The following is a 22,222-nucleotide window of genomic DNA, read 5'->3' as shown; positions in this document are numbered from 1 at the left end:
AGTTATTTTCGAAAATCTCAAAAATATTTTTCAAAAATATTTTTCTTAATTTTACATCATATTTTCGAAAATAACATCATCAATTAATGTTTTGATTCAAAAATTTCAAGTTTGTTACTTACTTGTTAAGAAAGATTCAAACTTTAAGTTCTAGAATCATATCTTGTGATTTCTTGTGAATCAAGTCATTAATTGAGATTTTAAAAATCAAATCTTTTTCAAAAAAACTAATTTCTATCATATCTTTTCAAAAATATCTTCTCATCTTAACTTTTTCAAAAATTTGATTTCAAAATATCTTTTCTAACTCCCTAACTTCTTATCTTTTCAAAATTTGTTTCAACTAATTAACTAACTTTTTGTTTGTTTCCTACCTTTTTCAAAACTACCTGACTAACTCTCTCTCTAATTTTCGAAAATATCTCCCCTCTTTTTCAAAAATTTCTTTTTTTTATTAACTAATTATTTTAATTTTTGATTTTAATTTTCGATAATTACTAACTTTTTTTCAAAAACTATTTTCAAAAATCACTAACTCTTTTTCAAAAATAATTTTCAAAAATCCTCTCCTTCTATCATCTTATTCTATTTATTTATTCATCTACTAACATCTCTTCCTCACATCACTCACCAAATTCGAACCCCCTCTTCTATCTGTGTTTGAATTGTTTTCTTCTTTTCTTCTTCTACTAACAATAAGGAACCTCTTTACTGTGACATAGAGGATTCCTCTTCTTTTCTTTTTCTCTTCTCTTTCTTATGAGCAGGGACAAAGAAAAAGGCATTCTTGTTGAAGCTGATCCAGAACCTGAAAGGACTCTGAAGAGAAAACTAAGAGAAGCTAAATTACAACAATCCAGAGACAACCTTATTGAAAATTTCGAACAAGTAAAGGAGATGGCAGCCGAACCCAACAACAATAATGCAAGGAGAATGCTTGGTGACTTTACTGCACCAAATTCCAATTTACATGGAAGAAGCATCTCCATCCCTGCTATTGGAGCAAACAATTTTGAGCTGAAACCTCAGCTAGTTTCTCTGATGCAGCAGAACTGCAAGTTTCATGGACTTCCATCTGAAGATCCTTTTCAGTTCCTAACTGAATTCTTGCAGATCTGTGATATTGTTAAGACTAATGGAGTAGATCCTGAAGTCTACAGGCTCATGCTTTTCCCTTTTGCTGTAAGAGACAGAGCTAGAGTGTGGTTGGACTCTCAACCCAGAGATAGCCTGAACTCTTGGGATAAGCTGGTCACGACTTTCTTAGCCAATTTCTTTCCTCCTCAAAAGCTGAGCAAGCTTAGAGTGGATGTTCAGACCTTCAGACAGAAGGAAGGTGAATTCCTCTATGAAGCTTGGGAAAGATACAAGCAGCTGACCAAAAAATGTCCTTCTGACATGCTTTCAGAATGGAGCATCCTGGATATATTCTATGATGGTTTATTTGAGCTATCAAAGATGTCATTGGATACTTCTGCAGGTGGATCCATTCACCTAAAGAAAACGCCTGCAGAAGCTCAAGAACTCATTGACATGGTTGCTAATAACCAGTTTATGTACACTTCTGAGAGGAATCCTGTGAGTAATGGGACGCCTATGAAGAAGGGAGTTCTTGAAATTGATACTCTGAATGCCATATTGGCTCAGAATAAAATATTGACTCAGCAAGTCAATATGATTTTTCAGAGTCTGAATGGAATGCAAGCTGCATCCAATAGTACTCAAGAGGCATCTTCTGAGGAAGAAGCTTATGATCCTGAGAACCCTACAATAGCAGAGTTAAAATACATGGGTGAACCATCATGGAGAAATCACCCAAATCTCTCATGGAAGGATCAAAAGCCTCAACAAGGCTTTAATAATGGTAGATTAGCAATAGCAAGCCTTTTCCATCATCCACTCAGCAACAGACAGAGAATTCTGAGCAGAATCCATCTAGCTTAGTAAATTTAGTCTCTGATCTATCTAAGGCCACTGTGAGTTTCATGAATGAAACAAGGTCTTCCATTAGAAATTTGGAAGCACAAGTGGGCCAGCTGAGTAAAAAGATCACTGAAATCCCTCCTAGTACTCTCCCAAGCAATACAGAAGAGAATCCAAAAGGAGAGTGCAAGGCCATTGAATTAATCACCATGGCCGAACCTGTAAAGGAAGGAGAGGACGTGAATCCCAAGGAGGAAGACCTCCTCGGACGTCCAGTGATCAATAAGGAGCTTCCTTCTAAGGAACCAAAGGACTCTGAGGCTCAATTAGAGACCATAGAGATTCCATTGAACCTCCTTATGCCATTTATGAGCTCTGATGAGTACTCATCTTTTGAAAAGAATGAGGATGTTACTGAAGAGCAAGCTGCCAAGTTCCTTGGTGCAATCATGAAGCTAAATGCCAAATTATTTGGTATTGAAACTTGGGAAGATGAACCTCCCTTGTTCACCAATGAACTAAGTGATCTGGATCAACTGACATTGCCTCAGAAGAGACAGGATCCTGGAAAGTTCATAATACCTTGTACCATAGACACCATGATCTTTAAGGCTCTGTGTGACCTTGGTTCAGGAATAAACCTCATGCCCCTCTCTGTAATAGAGAAACTGGGAATCTATGGGGTGCAAGCTGCGAAAATCTCATTAGAGATGGCAAATAATTCAAGAAAACAGGCTTATGGACAAGTAGAGGACGTGTTAGTAAAGGTTGAAGGCCTTTACATCCCTGCTGATTTCATAGTCTTAGATACTGGAAAGGAAGAGGATGAATCCATCATCCTAGGAAGACCTTTCCTAGCCACAGCAAGAGCTGTGATTGATGTGGACAGAGGAGAATTGATCCTTCAAATAAATGAGGACAACCTTGTGTTTACAACTCAAAGATCTCTCTCTGCATCCATGGAGAGGAAGCATAAAAAGCTTCTCTCAAAGCAGAGTCAAACAAAGCCCCCACTGTCAAACTCTAAGTTTGGTGTTGGGAGGCCACAACCAAACTCTAAGTTTGGTGTCAAACCCCCATATCCAAACTCTAAGTTTGGTGTTGGGAGGTCTCAACAAAGTTCTGCACATCTATGAGGCTCCATGAGAGCCCACTGTCAAGCTATTGACATTAAAGAAGCGCTTGTTGGGAGGCAACCCAATTTTTATCTATCTAATTATATTTTTCTTAGTTATATGTCTTTATAGGTTAATGATCATGTGGAGTCACAAAATAAATATAAAAATTGAAAACGGAATAAAAAACAGCAGAAGAAAAATCACACCCTAGAGGAAGCACCTGCCTGGCGTTCAACGCCAGAACAGAGCATGGTTCTGGCGCTGAACGCCCAAAATGGGTAGTATCTGGGCACTAAACGCCCAAAATGGGCAGCATCTGGGCGCTGAATGCCAGAATTGCACCCTGGAGAAGAGCTGGCGCTGAACGCCCAGAACAAGCATGGTTCTGGCGTTCAACGCCAGAAATGGGCAACAAATGGGCGTTGAACGCCCAAAATGGGCACCAACCTGGCGCTGAACGCCCAGAGTTGTGTGCAAGGGCATTTTACATGCCTAATTTGGTGCAAGGTTGTAAATCCTTGAACACCTCAGGATCTGTGGACCCCACAGAATTATCTCATGATCTGTAGACCCCACAGGATCACCTCAGGATCTGTGGACCCCACAGGATCCCCACCTACCTCCACTCACTTCTTCTCACCCATCTTTCACACAATCCCATAAACACTCTTCCCCAAAACCCTTCACCTATCACCTCCATCTCTCTTCCCTATTAACCCTTCACCACTCACATCCACCCACTCTTCCCCATAAACCTACCTCATAAACTCCACCTACCTTCAAAATTTAAAATCAATTTCCCACCCAACCCACCCTAAATGGCCGAATCTTACCCCCTCCCTTCCTTATATAAAGCCATCCATTTTTCCTCATTTTCACACACTACAACCCTCTCTTCCCCTTCTTGGCCGAATACACTCTCTCTCTCTTCTCCTCCATATTTTCTTCTTCTTCTTCATCTATTCTTTCTTCTATTGCTCGAGGGCGAGCAATATTCTAAGTTTGGTGTGGTAAAAGCATAAGCTTTTTGTTTTTCCATTACCATTGATGGCACCTAAGACCGGAGAATCCTCTAGAAAAGGAAAAGGGAAGACAAAAGCTTCCACCTCCGAGTCATGGGAGATGGAAAGATTCATCTCCAAAGCTCATCAAGACCACTTCTATGATGTTGTGGCCAAGAAGAAGGTGATCCCCGAGGTCCCTTTCAAACTCAAAAGAAATGAGTATCCAGAGATCCGACATGAAATTCAAAGAAGAGGTTGGGAAGTACTAACAAATCCCATCCAACAAGTCGGTATCCTAATGGTTCAAGAGTTCTATGCCAATACATGGATCACCAAGAACCATGATCAAAGTAAGAACTCGGATCCAAAGAACTATGTTAAAATAGTTCGGGGGAAATACTTGGATTTTAGTCCGGAAAATGTGAGGTTGGCGTTTAGCTTGCCTATGATGCAAGGAGATGAACGCCCCTACACTAGAAGGGTCAACTTTAATCAAAGGTTGGACCAAGTCCTCATGGACATATGTGTGGAAGGAGCTCAATGGAAGACTGACTCCAAAGGCAAGCCGGTTCAACTAAGAAGATTGGACCTCAAGCCTGTGGCTAGAGGATGGTTGGAGTTCATCCAACGCTCCATCATCCCCACTAGCAACCGATCTGAAGTTACTTTGGATCGGGCCATCATGATCCATAGCATCATGATTGGAGAAGAAGTAGAGGTTCATGAAGTCATCTCCCTTGAACTCTACAAAATAGCCAAAAAGCCCTCTACTGGGGCAAGGCTAGCTTTTCCTCATCTTATCTGCCATCTATGTTACTCAGCTGGAGCTTTCATAGAAAGAGACATTCACATTGAGGAAGAGAAGCCCATCACTAAGAAAAAGATGGAGCAAGCAAGAGAGCCCATTCATGGAGCTCAAGAGGCGCAAGAAGCTCATCACCATGAGATCCCGGAAATGCCTCAATTGCATTTTCCTCCACAAAACTATTGGGAGCAAATCAACACCTCCCTAGGAGAATTAAGTTCCAACATGGGACAACTAAGGGTGGAACATCAAGAGCACTCCATCATCCTTCATGAAATAAGAGAAGATCAAAAAGCAATGAGGGAGGAGCAACAAAGACAAGGAAGAGACATAGAAGATCTCAAGGACATCATTGGTTCCTCAAGAAGGAAACGCCACCATCACTAAGGTGGATTCATTCCTTGTTCTTATTTCTTCTGTTTTTTCGTTTTCTATGTTAAGTGCTTATCTGTGTTTGTGTCTTCATTACATGATCATTAGTAGTTAGTAACTATGTCTTAAAGTTATGAATGTCCTATGAATCCATCACCTCTCTTAAATAAAAACTGTTTTAATTCAAAAGAACAAGAAGTACATGAGTTTCGAATTTATCCTTGAACTTAGTTTAATTATATTGATGTGGTGACAATGCTTCTTGTTTTCTGAATGAATGATTGAACAGTGCATATGTCTTTTGAAGTTGTTGTTTAAGAATGTTAAATATGTTGGCTCTTGAAAGAATGATGACAAGGAGACATGTTATTTGATAATCTAAAAATCATAAAAATGATTCTTGAAGCAAGAAAAAGCAGCAAAGAACAAAGCTTGCAGAAAAAAAAATAATAGGCGAAAAAAAAATTAGAAAGAAAAAGCAAGCAGAAAAAGCCAAAAGCTCTTAAAACCAAGAGGCAAGAGCAAAAAGCCAATAACCCTTAAAACCAAAAGGCAAGGGCAAATAAAAAGGATCCCAAGGCTTTGAGCATAAGTGGATAGGAGGGCCTAAAGGAATAAAATCCTGGTCTAAGCGGCTAAACCAAGCTGTCCCTAACCATGTGCTTGTGGCGTGTAGGTGTCAAGTGAAAACTTGAGACTGATCGGTTAAAGTCAAGGTCCATAGCAAAAAAAGAGTGTACTTAAGAACCCTGGACATCTCTAATTGGGGACTTTAGCAAAGCTGAGTCACAATCTGAAAAGGTTCACCCAATTATGTGTCTGTGGCATTTATGTATCCGGTGGTAATACTGGAAAACAAAGTGCTTAGGGCCACGGCCAAGACTCATAAAATAGCTGTGTTCAAGAATCATCATACTGAACTAGGAGAATCAATAACACTATCTGAACTCTGAGTTTCTATAGATGCCAATCATTCTGAACTTCAATGGATAAAGTGAGATGCCAAAACTATTCAAGAGGCAAAAAGCTATAAGTCCCGCTCATTTAATTGGAGCTATGTTTCATTGATAGTTTGGAATTTATAGTATATTCTCTTCTTTTTATCCTACTTGATTTTCAGTTGCTTGGGGACAAGCAACAATTTAAGTTTGGTGTTGTGAGGAGCGGATAATTTATACGCTTTTTGGCATTGTTTTTAGTATGTTTTTAGTAGGATCTAGTTACTTTTAGGGATGTTTTCATTAGTTTTTATGTTAAATTCACATTTCTGGACTTTACTATGAGTTTGTGTGTTTTTCTGTAATTTCAGGTATTTTCTGGCTGAAATTGAGGGACTTGAGCCAAAATCAGATTCAGAGGTTGAAGAAGGACTGCTGATGCTGTTGGATTATGACCTCCCTGCACTTAAAATGGATTTTCTGGAGCTACAGAACTCAAAATGGCACGCTTCCAATTGCGTTGGAAAGTAGACATCCAGGGATTTCCAGCAATGTATAATAGTCCAAAATTTGCCCAAGTTTAGACAATGCAACTTGGCGTTCAACGCCAATTCTCTGCCCAATTCTGGCGTCCAGCGCCAGAAACAAGCTGCAAAGTGGAGTTCAACGCCCAAACTGGCACGAAAGCTGGCGTTCAACTCCAAGAAGGACCTCTACACGTGCAACACTCAAAGCTCAGCCCAAGCACACACCAAGTGGGCCCCGAAAGTGGATTTATGCATCAATTACTTACTTCTGTAAACCCTAGTAGCTAGTTTATTATAAATAGGACCTTTTACTATTGTATTAGACATCTTTTGATTAGTTGTATCAAAGTTGTGACAAATTATAAATTGAGATTAGAGCACCAAGTTTTTGGAGCCATTACCAGAGATCACAATTTCGTGCACCATTGCTAATAACCAATACTTATATTCCTCCAACAGGAATCCTGTGAACTCTGAGACCCCTCAGAAGAGAGGCGTTTTGGAAGTGGAAGCTGTTTATGCTCTTCTTGCTCAGAACAAAATTTTTCTCAGCAAATAAGTCTAATTACTCAACAGTTGAGTGAAATGCAAGTTTCAGCTGTCAACACTCAGAATGCACCCCAAGAAGCCTCTTACGACATGACAGGTAATTTTATGCAAAATGAGAATTATGATTATGCTCAGTCTTCTTCTGAATAGGTCAATTACATGGGGAGTGCTCCTAGACACCCCAATAATGATCCATACTCTAAGACCTACAATCAAGGGTTGAGAAATCACCCAAATTTTGGGTGGAGAGACTAACCTCAGAGATCTCAGAATTTTAACAACAATTCTCAGGGCGGTTTCCAACAGAATAATAACAATAACTGCCAATTTCAGTCTCATCAATAACAACCACCTCAACAGGTGAATTCTCAGCCCCAGCAGAACTCTAACTGGGAGACAATGATGAATAGTTTTATACAGGAAACCAGAGCTTCCATTAGAAACTTAGAGGTGCAAATGGGCCAGTTAAGCAAGTAAATACCTGAGAGGTCTTCTAGTACTTTTCCTGGTAATACAGTGGTGAACCTAAGAGAAGATTGCAAGGCTATTCAGTTGAGAAGTGGTAAAGTAGCTGGTTCTGATACCAAGGTCAATGAGGAAGTAGTTGAAAAAGAAGCTCCAGAGGAGAAGAAGGAAGTAGAGCACACCCCTCCAAAGCGTGCAGACAACCCATTCCCTGACTCTCTTGACACTTATCCTACACTGCCCAAGGCTCCTGAGTACAAGCCAAAAATGACATACCCTCAAAGGCTTCAGAAGGCTTTCAAGGACAAGCAATTTTCTAGATTTTTAGAAGTCTTCAAGAAGCTGCAGATCAACATTCCTTTTACAGAGGCTCTTGAGCAAATGCCTCTCTATGCTAAATTTATGAAAGAATTGTTGACCAACAAGAGGAATTGGAAGGAACAAGAAATAGTGGTGTTAACTAAGGAATAGAGTGCCATTATTCAACATAACCTCCCTGAGAAGATGCAAGATCCATGGAGCTTTGTAATTCCTTGCACCATTGGAGATGTCACCATTCAGAGAGCTCTATGTGATCTTGGAGCTAGCGTTAATCTCATGCCACCTTCAGTGATGAAAAAACTCCAAATTGAGGAGGTAAAACCCACTCGTATTTCTCTTCAACTTGTTGATCTTTCTATTAAATTTCCTGTGGGTGTTGTTGAGGATTTACTTGTGAAAGTAGGACTGGTGCTCAAAATTGTGATTCATACTTAAATTGTTGTTCGAAATTGATTCCCTGGTAATAGCTCCAAAAACGTATGCACAATACCATGGCCCAAACATAACTTCACAACTTCGCGCAACTAACCAGCAAGTGCACTGGGTCGTCCAAGTAATAAAACTTTACGTGAGTAAGGGTTGATCACACGGAGATTGTTGGTATGAAGCAAGCTATGGTCATCTTGCAAATCTCAGTCAGGCAGATAATAATTGATTATGGAGTTTTCGAAAATAAATAATAAAATAAAGATAGAAATACTTATGTAAAGCATTGGTGAGAATTTCAGATAAGCGCATAGAGATGCTTTCGTTCCTCTGAACCTCTGCTTTCCTGCTGTCTTCATCCAATCAATCCTACTCCTTTCCATGGCAAGATGTATGTAGAGCATCACCGTTGTCAATGGCTACTTCCCATCCTCTCTTGTGAAAATGGTCCAATGCGCTGTCACTGCATGGCTAATCATCTGGAGGTTCTCGATCATACTGGAATAGGATTTACTATCCTTTTGCGTCTGTCACTACGCCCAACACTCGCGAGTTTGAAGCTCGTCACAGCCATCCCTTCCCAGATCCTACTCGGAATACCACAGACAAGGTTTAGACTTTCTGGATCTCAGGAATGGCCATCCATGGGTTCTAACTTATACCACGAAGACGCTAATAACTCGGACTCGGTCCCCTGTATTAGATATCCAAGAGATACTCATTCTAGCTCGTTTGCATGTAGAACGGAAGTGTTTGTCAGGCACGCGTTCATAAGTGAGAATGATGATGAGCGTCACATAATCATCACATTCATCATGTTCTTGGGTGTGAATGGATATCTTAGAAGCGGAATAAGTTGAATTGAATAGAAAAACAGTAGTACTTTGCATTAAATCATGAGGAACAACAGAGCTCCACACCTTAATCTATGGAGTGTAGAAACTCTACCATTTGAAAATACATAAGTGAAAGGTTCAGGCATGGTCGAATGGCCAGCCCCTAAACGTGATCAATAGATCAAAGTATAAATCCAAAGATGATCATAAGATGTAAATACAATAGTAAAAAGTCCTATTTATACTAAACTAGTTACTAGGGTTTACAGAAGTAAGTAATTGATGCATAAATCCACTTCCAGGGCCCACTTGGTGTGTGCTTGGGCTGAGCTTGAAGTTTACACGTGCAGAGGCTTCTTTTGGAGTTGAACGCCAAGTTGTAACGTGTTTTTGGCGTTCAACTCTGGTTCGTGACGTGTTTCTGGCGTTTAACTCCAGACTGCAGCGTAGAACTGGCGTTCAACGCCCTTTTGCATGGTCTAAACACGGTCAAAGTATGGACTATTATATATTTCTGGAAAGCCCTGTATGTCTACTTTCCAACGCAATTAGAAGTGTGCCATTTTGAGTTCTGTAGCTCCAGAAAATTCACTTTGATTGCAGGGAGGTCAGAATCCAACAGCATCAGCAGTCCTTCTTCAACCTCTGAATCTGATTTTTGCTCAAGTCCCTCAATTTTAGCCAGAAAATACCTGAAATCACAGAAAAACACACAAAATCATAGTAAAGTCCAGAAATGTGAATTTAACATAAAAACTAATAAAAACATCCCTAAAAGTAACTAGATCCTACTAAAAACATACTAAAAACAATGCCAAAAAGCGTATAAATTATCCGCTCATCACAACACCAAACTTAAATTGTTGCTTGTCCCCAAGCAACTGAAAATCAAATAGGATAAAAAGAAGAGAATATACTATAAATTCCAAAATATCAATGAAACATAGCTCCAATCAGATGAGTGGGACTTGTAGCTTTTTGCCTCTTGAATAGTTTTGGCATCTCACTTTATCCATTGAAGTTCAGAATGATTGGTATTTATAGGAACTCAGAATTCAGATAGTGTTATTGATTCTCCTAGTTCAGTATGTTGATTCTTGAACACAGCTACTTTATGAGTCTTGGCCGTGGCCCTAAACACTTTGTTTTCCAGTATTACCACCGGATACATAAATGCCGCAGACACATAATTAGGTGAACCTTTTCAGATTGTGACTCAGCTTTGCTAAAGTCTCCAATTAGAGGTGTCCAGGGTTCTTAAGCACACTCTTCTTTTGCTTTGGACCTTGACTTTAACCGCTCAGTCTCAAGTTTTTACTTGACACCTTCACGCCACAAGCATATGGTTAGGGACAGCTTGGTTTAGCCGCTTAGGCCAGGATTTTATTCCTTTAGGCCCTCCTATCCACTGATGCTCAAAGCCTTGGGATCCTTTTTATTTACCCTTGCCTTTTGGTTTTAAGGGTTATTGGCTTTTTGCTCTTGCCTTTTGGTTTTAAGAGCTTTTGGCTTTTTCTGCTTTCTTTTTTTCTTTTTCTTTCTCTCTTTTTTTTTCGCTATTTTTTCTGCAAGCTTTGTATTCACTGCTTTTTCTTGCTTTAAGAATCATTTTTATGATTTTTCAAATTATCAAATAACATGTCTCCTTGTCATCATTCTTTCAAGAGCCAACATATTTAACATTCTTAAACAACAACTTCAAAAGACATATGCACTGTTCAAGCATTCAGTCAGAAAACAAAAAGTATTGTCACCACATCAATATAATTAAACTAAGTTCAAGGATAAATTTGAAACTCATGTAATTCTTGTTCTTTTGAATTAAAAACATTTTTCATTTAAGAGAGGTGGTGGATTCATATTCACTACTTTAAGGCATAGACACTTAGACACTAATGATCATGTAATAAAGACACAAACATAGATAAACATTTAACATAAGAAAATGAAAAACAGAGAATGTAAGAACAAGGAATGAGTCCACCTTAGTGATGGTGGCGTTTCCTTCTTGAGGAACCAATGATGTCCTTGAGCTCTTCTATGTCTCTTCCTTGTCTTTGTTGCTCCTCCCTCATTGCTCTTTGATCTTCTCTTATTTCATGAAGGATGATGGAGTGCTCTTGATGTTCCACCCTTAATTGTCCTATGTTGGAACTTAATTCTCCTAGGGAGGTGTTGATTTGCTCCCAAAAGTTCTGTGGATGAAAGTGCATCCCTTGAGGCATCTCAGGGATTTCTTGGTGATGAGCTTCTTCATGTGTCTCTTGAGATCCATGAATAGGCTCTCTTTCTTGTTCCATCCTTTTCTTAGTGATGAGCTTTTTCTCATCAATGAGGATGTCTCCTTCTATGTCAATCCTAGCCGAATTGCATAGGTGGCAAATGAGGTGAGGGAAGGCTAACCTTGCCATATTGGAGGACTTATCAGCCACCTTGTAGAGTTCTTGAGGTATAATCTCATGAACCTTCACCTCTTCTCCAATCATGATGCTATGGATCATGATGGCCCGGTCTATAGTAACTTCAGACCGGTTGCTAGTGGGAATGATTTAGCGTTGAATGAACTCCAACCATCCTCTAGCTACAGGCTTAAGGTCCAGTCTTCTTAGTTGAACCGGTTTGCCTTTTGAGTCAATCTTCCATTGAGCTCCTTCCATACATATGTCCATGAGGACTTGGTCCAACCTTTGATCAAAGTTGACTCTCCTTGTGTAGGGGCGTGCGTTCTCTTCCATCATTGGCAAGTTGAATGCCAACCTCACATTTTCTGGACTAAAATTAAGTATTTCCCCCAAACCATGGTGAGATAATTCTTTGGGTTCGGGTTCTTACTTTGATCATGGTTCCTAGTGATCCATGCATTAGCATAGAACTCTTGAACCATTAGAATTCCAACTTGTTGGATGGGGTTTGTTAGAACTTCCCAACCTCTTCTTTGGATCTCATGTCGGATCTCCGAATACTCATTTTTCTTGAGTTTGAAAGGGACCTCGGGGATCACCTTCTTCTTGGCCACAACATCATAGAAGTGGTTTTGATGGGCTTTGGAGATGAATCTTTCCATCTCCTATGACTCGAAGGTGGAAGCTTTTGTCTTTCCTTTCCCTTTTCTAGAGGATTCTCCGGTCTTAGGTGCCATCAATGGTAATGGAAAAACAAAAAGCTTTATGCTTTTACCACACCAAACTTAGAATATTGCTCGCCCTCGAGCAAGAGAAGAAAGAAAAGAAGAAGAAGAAATGGAAGAGAGGGAGAGAGGGTTGTGTTTCGGTCAAGAAGGGGATGAGAGGGTTTTGTTGAGTGAAAATAAAGAAGAATGGAGGGGTTTATATAGTGGAGGGAGAGGGGTTAGGGTTCGGCCATATGGGGTGGGTTTGGGTGGGAAAGTGATTTTGAATTTTGAAGGTAGGTGGGGTTTATGAGGTAGGTTTATGGGGAAGAGTAGATGGATGTGAGTAGTGGTAGGTGGTAATAGGGAAGAGAGATTGAGGTGATTGGTGAAGGGTTTTGGGGAAGGGTGTTTATTGAAAAGAGAGGATGAATGAGAAGAGGGAAGAGTATGAGTGGAGGTAGGTGGGGATCCTGTAGGGTCCACAGATGCTGAGATGATCCTGTGGGGTCCACAGATCCTGAGGTGTCAAGGAATTGTATCCCTGCACCAATTAGGCATGTAAAATGCCCTTGCATGCAATTTTGGCGTTTAAACGCCGAGTTGATGCTTGTTCTGGGCATTCAACGCCCAGATGCAGCATGTTTCTGGCGTTGAACGCCAGTTCTATGCTTGTTTCTGGCGTTCAGCGCCAGCTTTCCTCAGTGTGCATTTCTGGCGTCTGAACGCCAGGATGCTGCTTGTTTCTGGCGTTCAACGCCAGATGCTCCTTACTGGCGTTTAAACGCCAGTAAGTCTTTCCTCCAGGGTGTGATTTTTCTTCTGCTGTTTTTGATTCTGTTTTTAATTTTTTGATTTATTTTGTGACTCCACATGATCATGAACCTAAGAAAACATGAAAGAACAATAAAAATAAAAATAAAATTAGATAAATAAAAATTGGGTTGCCTCCCAACAAGCGCTTCTTTAATGTCAATAGCTTGACAGTGGGCTCTCATGGAGCCACACAGGTGATCAGGTCAATTTTATAGACTCCCAACACCAAACTTAGAGTTTAATTGTGGGGGCTCTGTATGACTTTGTTTTGAGAGAAGCTTACTGTGCCTCTTTTCCATGTTTACAGAAGGATGACCTTGAGTTTTAAACACAAGGGAGTCCTCATTCACTTGAAGGACTAGTTCACCTCTGTCAACATCAATCACAGCTCTTGCTGTGGCTAGGAAGGGTCTTCCAAGGATGATGGATTCATCCTCATCCTTCCCAGTATCTAGGATTATGAAATCAGCAGGGATGTAAAGGCCTTCAACCTTTACTAACACGTCCTCTACTTGTCCATAAGCCTCTTTTCTTGAGTTGTCTACCATCTCTAATGAGATTCTGGCAGCTTGCACCTCAAAGATTCCCAGTTTCTCCATTACAGAGAGTGGCATGAGGTTTATCCCTGACCCAAGGTCACATAGAGCCTTCTCAAAGGTCATGGTGCCTATGGTACAAGGTATTAGGAACTTTCCAGGATCCTATTTCTTTTGAGGCAATCTCAGTTGATCCAATGCATTTAGTTCATTGGTGAACAGGGGAGGTTCATCTCCCCAAGTCTCACTACCAAATAAATTGGCATTCAGCTTCATGATTGCACCAAGGAACTTGGCAACTTGCTCTTCAGTAACATCCTCATTCTCTTCAGAAGAGGAATACTCATCAGAGCTCATGAATGACATAAGGAGGTTCAATGGAATCTCTATGGTCTCCAGATGAGTCTCAGATTCCTTTGGTTCCTCAGAGGGAAACTCCTTATTGATCACTGGACATCCCAGGAGGTTTTTCTCACTGGGATTCATGTCCTCCTCCTCTCTTGTGGGTTCGGCCATGATGGTCAATTCAATGACCTTGCACTCTCCTTTTGGATTTTCTTCTGTATTGCTTGGTAGAGTACTAGGAGGGATTTCAATGATCCTTTTACTCAGCTGGCCCACTTCTGCTTCCAGATTTCTGATGGAAGATCTTGTTTCATTCATGAAAATCACAGTGGCCTTCGATAGATCAGAGACTAAATTTGCTAAGCTAGATGGATTCTGCTCATAATTCTCTGTCTGTTGCTGAGTGGATGATGGAAAAGGTTTACTATTGTTAAACATGTTTCTTCCACCATTATTAAAGCCTTGTTGAGGCTTTTGATCCTTCCATGAGAGATTTGGATGATTTCTCCATGAGGGATTATAGGTGTTTCCATAGGGTTCACCTATGTAATTCACCTCTGCTATTGCAGGGTTCTCAGGATCATAAGCTTCTTCTTTAGAAGATGCCTCTTGAGTATTGTTGGATGCAGCTTGCATTCCATTCAGACTCTGAGAAATCATATTGACTTGCTGAGTCAATATTTTGTTCTGAGCCAATATGGCATTTAGAGTATCAATTTCAAGAACTCCCTTCTTCTGAGGTGTCCCATTACTCACAGGAATCCTCTCAGAAGTGTACATGAACTGGTTATTAGCAACCATGTCAATAAGTTCTTGAGCTTCTGCAGGCGTTTTCTTTAGGTGAATGGATCCACCTGCAGAAGTATCCAATGACATTTTAGCTAATTCAGACAGACCATCATAGAATATATCCAGGATGGTCCATTCTGAAAGCATATCAGAAGGACACTTTTTGGTCAGTTCCTTGTATCTCTCCCAAGCTTCATAGAGGGATTCACCTTCTTTCTGTCTGAAGGTTTGAACATCCACTTTAAGCTTACTCAGCTTTTGAGGAGGGAAGAACTTGGCTAAGAAAGCATTGACCAGCTTATCCCAAGAGTTCAGGCTATCTTTAGGTTGAGAATCCAACCATATTCTAGCTCTGTCTCTCACAGCAATAGGGAAAAGCATAAGCCTGTAGACTTCAGGATCTACTCCATTAGTCTTAACAGTATCACAGATCTGCAAAAATTCAGTTAAGAACTCAAAGGGATCTTCCGATGGAAGTCCATGAAACTTGCAGTTTTGTTGCATCAGAGAAACTAATTGAGGTTTAAGCTCAAAATTGTTTGCTCCAATGGTAGGGATGGAGATGCTTCTTCCATGTAAATTGGAGTTAGGTGCAGTAAAGTCACCAAGAATCCTCCTTGCATTATTATTATTTTCGGCTGCCATATCCTCTTCTTGTTTGAAAATTCCTTTAAGGTTGTCTCTGGATTGTTGTATTTTAGCTTCTTTGAGTTAAATTGGATTCCTGTAATGTTGTCTTTTATTGTTTGAAAATTCCTTTTTAGAGTCCTTTCAGGTTCAGGATCTGCTTCAAAAAGAATGTTCTTGTCCTTGCTCTTGCTCATATGAAAAAGAAGGGAACAGAAAAATAATAATAGGGATCCTTTTTACCACAGTATAGAGGTTCCCTTATGTGAGTAGAAGAAAAGAAGATTAAGAATGAAGAAGAGAAGAATTCGAACTCAGAGGAGAAGAAGGGGTTCCAATTTTGGGTGAGGAGAAGTGTTAGTAGATGAGTAAATAAATAAAAGAAGATGAGAGGTGAGAGGATTTTCGAAAATTAAAAATTTTAAAGTTAAATTTCGAAAATAGTTTTTGAAAAAGGGTTAATGATTTTCAAAAATTAAGAATGAAATAAAATTAAAATTAAAAATTGAAAACAATTTAAAAAGAATTTTTGAAAAAGAGGGAGGTATTTTCGAAAATTAGAGAGGGATAGTTAGTTAGGTAGTTTTGAAAGAGATAAGAAACAAACAAAAAGGTTAATTAGTTAGTTGAAACAAATTTTGAAAATCAATTTTTAAAAGATAAGAAGATAAGAAGTTAGAAAAGATATTTGAAAAAGATAGGATAAAAAGATATTTTTGAAAAGATATGATTGAAATTAGTTTTGAAAAAAAATCAAAATTAATGACTTGACTCACAAGTAATCACAAGATATGATTCTAGAACTTAAAGTTTGAATCTTTCCTAACAAGTAAGTAACAAACTTGAAATTTTTGAATCAAAACATTAATTTTTGATGATATTTTCGAAAATTATGAAGTAAAATTAAGAAAAAGATTTTTGAAAAATATTTTTAAAATTTTCGAAAATAAATAAAAAAATGAAAAAGATTTGATTTTTGAAAAAGATTTTGAAAAAGATAAGATTTTTAAATTGAAAATTTGATTTGACTCATAAGAAACAACTAAATTTTAAAAATTTTTGAAAAAGTCAATTCAAATTTTCGAAATTTATGAGTGAAATAAGGGAAAGATATTTTTTTTATTTTTGAATTTTTAATGATGAGAGAGAAAAACATGAAAATGATGCAATGCATGAAGATTTTGGATCTAAATATGTGATGCATGCAAGAACACTATGAATGTCAAGATGAACACCAAGAACACTATAAATGTCAAGATGAACATCAAGAACTTATTTTTGAAAAAATTTTCAAGAAAAGAAAACATGCAAGACACCAAACTTAGAAATTTTTCATGTATAGACACTATGAATGCAAGAATGCATATGAAAAATAAGAAAAGACACAAAACAAGAAAATATGAAAATCAAACAAGAAGACTGGCCAAGAACAACTTGAAGATCATGAAGAACACTATGAATGCATGAATCTTCGAAAAATGCATAAAATTTTTTTGAAAAAAAGAATGCAATTGACACCAAACTTAAAAATTGACTCAAGACTCAAACAAGAAACACAAAATATTTTTTATTTTTATGATTTTATAAATTTTTTTTGTATTTTTCAAAAATTATTTGAAAAAGAAAAATAAGGATTTCAAAATTTTTAATATGAATTTCAGGAATCTTGTACTCTTAGTCTAAATCTCCAATCCAAGGGTTGGACATGGCTTAATAGCCAACCAGCTTTAGCATTCAAATCAGACATACAACAACTGATACTTCAAATTAACTTGCCTCTATGCTGATGGTTTGGAAGCCTCAGTCCAAAAGAATTTGGACATGGCTTTATAGCCAGCCAGGCTTCAATATTTTTCATGAAACACTAGAATTCATTCTTAAAAATTCTGAAAAAAATATAAAATATTTTTTTTCGAAAATTAATTTGGAAAAACGAAAAAAAAGGAAATATTTTTGAAAAATTTTTGAAAACTTTTTGAAAACAAAATAAGAAGAAAATTACCTAATCTGAGCAATAGGATGAACCGTCAGTTGTCCAAACTCGAACAATCCCCGGCAACGGCGCCAAAAACTTGGTGCTCGAAATTGTGATTCATACTTAAATTGTTGTTCAAAATTGATTCCCTGGTAATGGCTCCAAAAACGTAAGCACAATACCATGGCCCAAACATAACTTCACAACTTCGCGCAACTAACCAGCAAGTGCACTGAGTCGTCCAAGTAATAAAACCTTACGTGAGTAAGGGTCGATCCCACGGAGATTGTTGGTATGAAGCAAGCTATGGTCATCTTGCAAATCTCAGTCAGGCAGATAATAATTGAGTATGAAGTTTTCGAAAATAAATAATAAAAGAAAGATAGAAATACTTATGTAAATCATTGGTGAGAATTTCAGATAAGCGCATAGAGATGCTTTCGTTCCTCTGAACCTCTGCTTTCCTGCTGTCTTCATCCAATCAATCCTACTCCTTTCCATGGCAAGCTGTATGTAGGGCATCACCGTTGTCAATGGCTACTTCCCATCCTCTCTTGTGAAAATGGTCCAATGCGCTGTCACTGCATGGCTAATCATCTGGAGGTTCTCGATCATACTGGAATAGGATTTACTATCCTTTTGCGTCTGTCACTACGCCCAGCACTCGCGAGTTTGAAGCTCGTCACAACCATCCCTTCCCAGATCCTACTCGGAATACCACAAACAAGGTTTATACTTTTCGGATCTCAGGAATGGACATCCATGGGTTCTAACTTATACCACGAAGATGCTAATAACTCAGACTCGGTCCCCTGTATTAGATATCCAAGAGATATTCATTCTAGCTCGTTTGCATGTAGAACGGAAGTGTTTGTCAGGCACGCGTTCATAAGTGAGAATGATGATGAGCGTCACATAATCATCACATTCATCATGTTCTTGGGTGCTAATGGATATCTTAGAAGCGGAATAAGTTGAATTGAATAGAAAAATAGTAGTACTTTACATTAAATCATGAGGAACAGCAGAGCTCCACACCTTAATCTATGGAGTGTAGAAACTCTACCGTTTGAAAATACATAAGTGAAAGGTTCAGGCATGGCCGAATGGCCAGCCCCCAAACGTGATCAATAGATCAAAGTATAAATCCAAAGATGATCATAAGATGTAAATACAATAGTAAAAAATCCTATTTATACTAAACTAGTTACTAGGGTTTACAGAAGTAAGTAATTGATGCATAAATCCACTTCCGGGGCCCACTTGGTGTGTGATTGGGCTGAGCTTGAAGTTTACACGTGTAGAGACTTCTTTTGGAGTTGAATGCCAAATTGTAACGTGTTTTTGGCGTTCAACTCTGGTTCGTGACGTGTTTCTGGCGTTTAACTCCAGACTGCAGCGTAGAACTGGCGTTCAACGCCCTTTTGCGTCATCTAAACTCGGCCAAAGTATGAACTATTATATATTGCTAGAAAGCTCTGGATGTCTACTTTCCAACGCAATTGGAAGCACGCCATTTTGAGTTTTGTAGCTCCAGAAAATCCACTTTGAGTGCAGGGAGGTCAGAATCCAACAGCATCAGCAGTCCTTCTTCAACCTCTGAATCTGATTTTTGCTCAAGTCCCTCAATTTCAGCCAGAAAATACCTGAAATCACAGAAAAACACACAAACTCATAGTAAAGTCCAGAAATGTGAATTTAAAATAAAAACTAATAAAAACATCCCTAAAAGTAACTAGATCCTACTAAAAACATACTAAAAACAATGCCAAAAAGCGTATAAATTATCCGCTCATTAAGGACTATTTATTTTTCCTGCTGATTTTGTTATATTGGATTTGGAAGAGGATGCAAAGTCCTCTATTATTCTTGGTAGACCCTTTTTAGCTACAGGTAGAGCTTTGCTTGAAGTACAAAAGGGTGAATTAACCCTGAGGGTCAATGAAGAACATGTGGTCCTTAATGTATTTGAAGCACTTAAACACCCTAATGATTGTGAAGGGTGTATGAGAGTTGATGTTGTTGAACCACTTGTTTAAGAGATACTGGAAGCTGAGGTACTTGATGATGTTCTGGATCCTATTTCTGAGTATGAATTAGTGGAAATTGATGATTCACCACCCCAGAAAACAATGGTGAACACGCCTAAAAGGGAGGAAGAAGTCCCCAAGCTTGAGCTCAAACCCTTGCCTCCTTCTCTGAAATATATGTTCTTGGGTAAAAATGAGTCATATCCAGTGATTATTAGCTCTTCCTTGAAGCCTGGAGAGGAAGAGGCACTTATTACAGTGCTCAGAAGCCATAAAACAGCTCTTGGGTGGACCATTGGTAATTTAAAGGGGATTAGTCCAACCAAGTGTATGCACAAAATCCTTCTTGAAGATGATGCTAAACCAGTTGTGCAACCACAAAGGAGACTCAATCCAACTATGAAAGAGGTGGTCCAAAAAGAGGTAATGAAACTTTGGGAAGCCGGCATTATTTACCCTATTTCTGACAGCCCTTGGGTAAGTCCTGTGCAGGTAGTTCCCAAGAAAGGAGGGATACCAGTGATCAAGAATGAAAAGAATGAGCTAATTCCTACAAGAACTGTCACAGGATGGAGAATGTGCATAGACTACAGGAGGCTCAACACTGCTACAAGGAAGGATCACTTCCCCCTGCCTTTCATTGATCAAATGCTTGAGAGGTTAGCTGGTCATGCTTTTTATTATTTTCTAGATGGATATTCTGGATATAATCAAATTGCAGTGGACCCTCAAGATCAAGAGAAGACAGCATTCACATGTCCTTTTGGAGAATTTGCTTACAGAATGCCATTTGGATTTTGTAATGCTCCAGCAACTTTTCAGAGGTGTATGCTTTCCATTTTTCTGATATGGTTGAAAAGTTCATTGAGGTATTTATGGATGATTTTTCTGTCTTTCGTAATTCTTTTGAATCCTGCCTTAAGCATTTATCTCTGGTTTTGAAACGGTATCAAGAATCAAACTTTGTTTTAAATTGGAAAAAATATCATTTTATGGTTATAGAAGGTATTGTTCTTGGACACTGATAAACCCCGTTTTTAGGGTTTATCATGTGTTGAATTTAGAGCATTTTGTCACCATCTTCTCACATTTATTCAATAAAATATCATGGTTTTGTGATTCTTCCTTAAATTGTGCTTAAATGTGAAAACATGCTTTTTAGACCTTAAATTAGCTAATTTTGATTCACCTTTGATTCCACTAGATGCCTTGATGTGTTTGCTAGTGAATTCAGGTTGAAAAGGTTAGAAATAGATCAAAGGAGTGAAGAGGGAAGCATGCAAAGTGGAGAACACATGGAAAAGCCAAAGATTTGAGAAGCACCACCCACGCGCACGCGCAGTGTACGCGCACGCATGGATCGCAAAACTTCAAGGGACGCGCATGCGTGCTGTACGCGTACGCGTCGGTGCCGGCATGTGATCTTAAAGTAAAAACGTACCCAGCAAATTCTGAGAAGCTGTGGGGCCCAATCTAAACCAACTTTGGCGCCAAAACACTTAAAAGGACCAAGGATTGAAGGGGAGAGGCATCTTTTGCTCATCAATCATTCATTCCATCATTAGGATTAGTTTTAGTTAGTTTTAGAGATAGAATCTCTCACTTCTCTCTAAAATTAGGATTAGGTTTAGGATAATAAGCTTAGATCTAGGTTTTAATTCATGCTCTCATCTACTTCTACCTTTCAATTCTTTGTTGTTACATCTTGTTTTTCTATTCTTTTGTTGTATTTTCTTCTATGTTGTTTCTATACTTTGTTGTTGATCTACTCTTGTTTCTTTCCTTTTCTTTCAATTTAATTTGAGGTAATTCATGTCAATAATGTTCTTTTTTATTGTTGTTGTTAATTCTTTGCAATAATTGTTGTTAGATTTCATTCTTGTTGTCAATTTACCATGCTTTTCTTTTGTGCCTCCCAAGTGTTTGTCAAAATGCTTGAGAGGATGTTAGAGTAGAATTTTATGTTCTTGGCTTGGGAAGGTAACTTAGGAATTCTTGAGTTACTAATGTCCAAGTGATTGATAGTTGATAGACATTGACTCTAGCTCTCATTGACTCAATTAGTGAATAGCTAGGACTTATGGACTTGGATTGATATAGCTCATTTGACTTTCCTTTACTTGTTAGAGGATGACTTAGTGGGATTGATCCTTGCAATTATCATATTATGGTTAGTGATGAGGATAGAGATCCTTGACCACCAAACCTTGCCACGACCTTTTTGTCATTTGATTTCCTTTATCATTTACTTTTCTTGTTCCCTATTCAAAACCCCAAAATATACATGTCTATAGCCAATAACAAGAACACTACCCTGCAATTCCTTTGAGAGACGACCCGAGGTTTAAATACTTCGGTTTATAATTTTAGGGGTTTGTGCTTGTGACAAACAATCTTTTGTATGAAAGGATTATTTGTTGGTTTAGAAACTATACTTCGATGAGATTTCATTTGTGAAATTCTAAACCGTCAAAAATTTCATTCATCAAAAAATGGCGCCGTTGCCGGGACGTTGTAATTATGTGCATTGTTATTGGTTATTGTATATATGTGAATATTGTGAATATGTTTGCCTTTTGCTTCTTTGTTAGTTTTTGGTAGTTGTAGGAGTTTGTTCCCTTTATTTATTATTAGTTTTTGTTGTTATTTTCTCTTGCTGCTATGAATTCTCACTTTGGCTATGAGTTTGGTTCTCACTATGTTGTAGAAAA

At 38.5% G+C, this 22,222-nt stretch overlaps 2 non-coding genes across 2 annotated transcripts; one reads left to right on the top strand and one right to left on the bottom strand.

Annotated features, from left to right (window-relative positions):
• Window positions 1-1,296: 1,296 nt before the first annotated feature.
• LOC148578395 (small nucleolar RNA R71) lies at window positions 1,297-1,404 on the bottom strand. The gene has a single exon (XR_015903626.1). It is a non-coding gene; the product is annotated as a small nucleolar RNA R71 (small nucleolar RNA).
• Window positions 1,405-15,020: 13,616 nt separating this feature from the next.
• Window positions 15,021-15,128, top strand: LOC148578394 (small nucleolar RNA R71). The gene has a single exon (XR_015903598.1). It is a non-coding gene; the product is annotated as a small nucleolar RNA R71 (small nucleolar RNA).
• Window positions 15,129-22,222: the final 7,094 nt, after the last annotated feature.

Source organism: Arachis ipaensis, chromosome B1 (genome assembly GCF_059453495.1).
Source record: "Arachis ipaensis isolate K30076 ecotype BB chromosome B1, ASM5945349v1, whole genome shotgun sequence".
Lineage (NCBI taxonomy): Eukaryota > Viridiplantae > Streptophyta > Magnoliopsida > Fabales > Fabaceae > Arachis > Arachis ipaensis.
This window is presented reverse-complemented; position numbering and strand designations above follow the sequence as displayed.